Below are 4515 nucleotides of genomic sequence, written 5' to 3'. Positions count from 1 at the left end.
ATCTTCTGTAAATTTCTTGTAGAATTCAGCTGTGAATGCATCTGGAGCTGGACTTTTCTTTCTCGGCAGAGTTTTTATTATATTTTGTATTTCATTGGCTGTTATTGGGTTATTGAGAGTGGTTATATCTTGTCAATTCAGTTGTGGTAATTTGTATCTTTCTAGGAATCTGTCCATTTAGTCTGTGTCTTCAATTCTGTGAGCACAAAATTCTCGAAGTAGCTATTGATAATCTTCTGAAATTCCACCTGGTCTGTGGTGATTGTACACTTTTCATTCCTTATTGCCTGTATTTGATTTTTTTCTTTTTTTTTTTAATTTTTTTTATTTACTTGAGAGAGAGAGAGAGAGAGAGAGAGAGAGAGAGAGAGTGTGTGGTGTGTGTGTGTGGCCAGCTCAGCCCACCAGGGGGCGGGGCTGGCTGGCATGTGGTGCTGGGGGATTGAACCGCGGTCCCTGATGCTTTGCCAAGCTTGTTCTAAGTAGGTGCTTTAGACCACTGAGCCATCTCTCCAGCCCTGATTTTTTTCTTTCCTCTTTTTGATGAGGTTAGCTAGGGGCTTATGAATTTCATTTAATCTTTCAAAAAACCAGCTGTTTGATTCGTTAATTCTTTGAACGGTTTTCTTCGTCTCAATTAAATTAATTTCTGCTCTAATCTTCATGATTTCTTCCCATCTTTGGGCTCTGGCTTTGGTTTGCTCTTCCTTTTCTAGTTGTTGGAGGTGCAGCATTAGGGTGTTTATTTGTTCCTGTTCTGTTTTCCTAATGTGTGAGTTCAAGGCTATAAATTTCCCCAGAGAACTGCTTTCATTGCATCCCATAAATTCTGATATGTTGTTGTTGAATTTTCATTGAATTGTAGATATTGTTGAATTTCTTGTTTAATTTCATCTGTGACCCACTGATTGCTGCCTAGGAGGTTGCTTAATTTCCATGTATTTTGGGTTTTTTCTGTTTTCTTGTCTCATTTATTTCCAGTTTCATTGAACTGTGGTCAGATAGTATGCATGGGATAATTTCTGTTTTCTTGCATATACATAAGCATGACCTATGGACTAGTATGTGGTCTATTTTAGAAAATGATCCATGTGCAACTGAAAAAAATGTGTATTCAGCATCGTTGGATGAAACACTCTGTATACGTCCACCCAGTTCATTTGTTCAAACTCTGGTTCAGTTCTGTTATTTCTTTGCTAATATTTTGTCTAGTTGACCTATCTTTTTGGGTTAAGGGGTTAAGTTCTCCGGTTAAGATTGTTGTATTAGATATTAAACTTTTCATTTCCATTAAGATTTTTCTTATATAGTTGGGTGCTCCCATGTTTGGTGTATACATGTTTGAGTGCTACCTCTTCCTCTTGAATTTGTATATAGTGGCCTTCTTCATTTCCTTTGATCATTCTTTTTTTGAAGTTGAGACTGTCTGAGAACAGGATTGCTACCACTGTTTTTTTCTGAGGTGCTTGGGCATGTAGTACTGTTTTCCATCCTTTGACTTTCAGCCTGAGAATTTTTTATGAGTTAAGTGTGTTTCTTTTATATTGCATATTGTTTTTTTTTTCTATTCCACTATGCCAGTCTATTTCTCTTAATTTGTGAATTGAGTCCATTTACATTGATAGTTATAATTGAAATTTGTTGAAAAATATGGAACACTTCACAAATTTGCCTGCCATCCTTGCGCAGGGGCCATGTTAATCTTCTCTGTATCATTCCAATTTTAGTATATGTGCTGCAGAAATGAGCATTTCTTTTTCAATTTCATTGAAGAGTTTAAGGACTATCCGGATGACATCTTCTGTAAATTTTTTGTGATTCAGCTGTAAATCCTTCAGGACCTGGAGTTTTCTTTGTCAGTAAGATTTTTTTAATTACATTTCGTATTTCATAAGCTGTTATTGGGTTATTTAGAGTTCTTATATCTTCTTCATTCAGTTTTCGTAATTTGTACCTTTCTACAAATCTCTCCATTTCTTCTGTGTCTTCTATTCTGTGAGAGTAAAGATTCTCAAAGTAGCTATTGATAATCTTCTGAATTTCCACCGAGTCTGTGTTAATTATACCCTTTTCATTCCTTATTGCTTGTATTTGAATTTTTTCTTTCCTCTTTTTGATGAGGTTAGCTAGGTGTTCATCAATTTTCTTTAATCTTTTTAAAGAACCAGCTTTATGATTCGTTAATTCTTTCAATTGCTTTCTTTCTCTTGACTGAATTAATTTCTGCTCTAATCTTTATAATTTCCTCATTTTGGGGGGTTTGGATTTGGTTTGCGCTCCTTTTCTAGACATCTGAGTTGCAGCGTTAGGATTTTTATTTCTTCCCATTCTGTTTTCCTAATGTGTGAGTTCATGGCTATAAATGACCCTCTAAGAACTGCTTTCATTGCATCCTATAAATTCCGATAAGTTGAGCTTGAATTTTCATTAAATTCTAAATATTGTTTTATTTCTTGTTTAATTTCATCTGTGACCTATTGATTGCTGTGAAGGGTGTTCATTTCCATGTCTTTCCATTTATGGTGTCCTTCTGGTTTCTTTTGACATTATTTCCAGTTTCATTGCACTATCTACAGATAATATGCATAGGAGAATTTGTGTTTTCTTGCATATACTTAAGCATGACCTCTGAACTATGGAGTATGTGGTCTATTTTAGAAAATGTCCCATATGCAGAAGAAAAAAATGAGTTTTTAGCTGTTTTTGGGTGGAACACACTGTATATGTCCACTAAGTGCATTTATTCCAAGCTCTGGTTCAGTTCTGTCACCTCTTTGTTAATTTTTTCTCTGTGGGACCTATCTTTTTGGGATTATGCAGTATTAAGGTTTCCTGTTAAGATTGTGGTATTGTTTCTTAGATTTTTCATGTTCATTAAGATTAGTCTTACATATTTTGGTGCACCCATGTTTGGTGCATACATATTTATAAGCATTACCTCTTCCTTTTGAATTTTTTCCCTAACCAGTATATAGTGGCCTTCATATTTCTTTTGAATATTCTTTGTTTGAAGTTGAGACTGTCTGTAAACAGGCTTGCTACCCCCGCTTTTTTCTGAGTTACTGGGGCTGTAGTATTGTTTTCTGTCCTTTGACTTTCGACCTATGAATTTTTTATGAGTTAAGCATGTTTTTTGTATACAGCATATTGTTGGATATTTTTTCCTAATCCACTGTGCCAGTCTTTCTTTTAATTGGTGAATGGAGTCCACTTACATTGATGGTTATAATTGAGATGTATCGACTTATGTTTGACATGCTCTTTACCTGCTGATGTTTACTCCTTTTTCTCCTGTGCTCAATTGCTTGCCCTATTTTGTGGGCTCTTTTCATTCTCATTCGTAAAGTTCTTGTCACTTTGGACCCTCTGTAAGATATCATTTAGTAGTCCGTGTAGGGTTGGCTTTGTAGTCATGAAATTATTTAGATGTTCTTTCTTATGGAAGTATTTCACTTTTCCATCAAACATGAAAGTGAGTTTTGCAGGGTATAGTAGCCTGGGCTGGAATTTGTTTTCATAAAGGACTTGAAGTACTCTGCTCCATGCTTTTCTTGACTTCATGGTTTGTGAAGAGAAGTCTTCTTTTATTTTGATAGATTTTCTATTAAATGTAATCTGCTTCTTTTCTCTAGCGCCTTTTAGTGTGCTGTTATTTTGCTGGATTGCTTTGATCTTGACTATTATGTGTCTTGGTGTGTTTTACTTGGGTTAATGTTACTTGCAGTTTTATATGCTTCAGTTCCCTGAATGTCTGTTTGTTTCCACATATTTCGGAACTTTTCTGCTACTACTTGTTCCCATATTCTTTTTATATCATTTCTATTGACTCCTTCTTTCTCATTGATCCCTTTGGGTCTCACGTTCTTCATCTTTGCCTCGTATTTTAGATGATCAATTATTTTTTTCCTGAATCCTAGTTGTTTTTATCAGATCGGTTCTCAACTTTTCACTAGCTGTGATGGTGTCTTCAAGATCTGAAACTCTATCTTCGCTTTCATTTAAACTGTTTTGCAAGCTTATGATTGAGGTTTTACGTTCCTCTACATCTCTTTGACTTTGCTTCATGTAATGTATCTCTTTTCCATATTGCCCATTGAAGGAATTCATCATTTTCCTAATCTCCTCTATTTTTATCAATATTTTTGGGAAGCTGTTATTAATTTTTTCATTATAGTTATCCTTTCTTTACTTCAGAGATTATTTCTGACCTAATTTGCTCTATACATTTCCTCATTTGATTCTTTACTCAGATGCTATTAATTCACACATTTCAGCTATGTGAATCCCAGTTTCTTTTGTTCTAGTGCCTTCTGCACTTTTTCTGGGTGGGCTCAGGGCCAAAGATTCCGTTTTGCTCCTTCTCTTTGTCATTTTGTATAACACTGTCCTCTGACTTTTTTTTTTTCAAAGTTTTATTGACAAACAGATAGCAATGAGACAGTTTCAAATCAAATCGGAAGGACAGTTTCAACAAATAATACACTGCATATATTCTTCTTAGTGGTTAATTGCTGT

At 35.0% G+C, this 4515-nt stretch overlaps 1 non-coding gene across 1 annotated transcript; it reads right to left on the bottom strand.

Annotated features, from left to right (window-relative positions):
* Positions 1-1644: 1644 nt before the first annotated feature.
* Positions 1645-1751, bottom strand: LOC111814509. Its single transcript, XR_002819471.1, has one exon. It is a non-coding gene; the product is annotated as a U6 spliceosomal RNA (small nuclear RNA).
* Positions 1752-4515: the final 2764 nt, after the last annotated feature.

The sequence above is a fragment of the Octodon degus genome, unplaced genomic scaffold (assembly GCF_000260255.1).
Source record: "Octodon degus isolate 3935 unplaced genomic scaffold, OctDeg1.0 scaffold00337, whole genome shotgun sequence".
Lineage (NCBI taxonomy): Eukaryota > Metazoa > Chordata > Mammalia > Rodentia > Octodontidae > Octodon > Octodon degus.
This window is presented reverse-complemented; position numbering and strand designations above follow the sequence as displayed.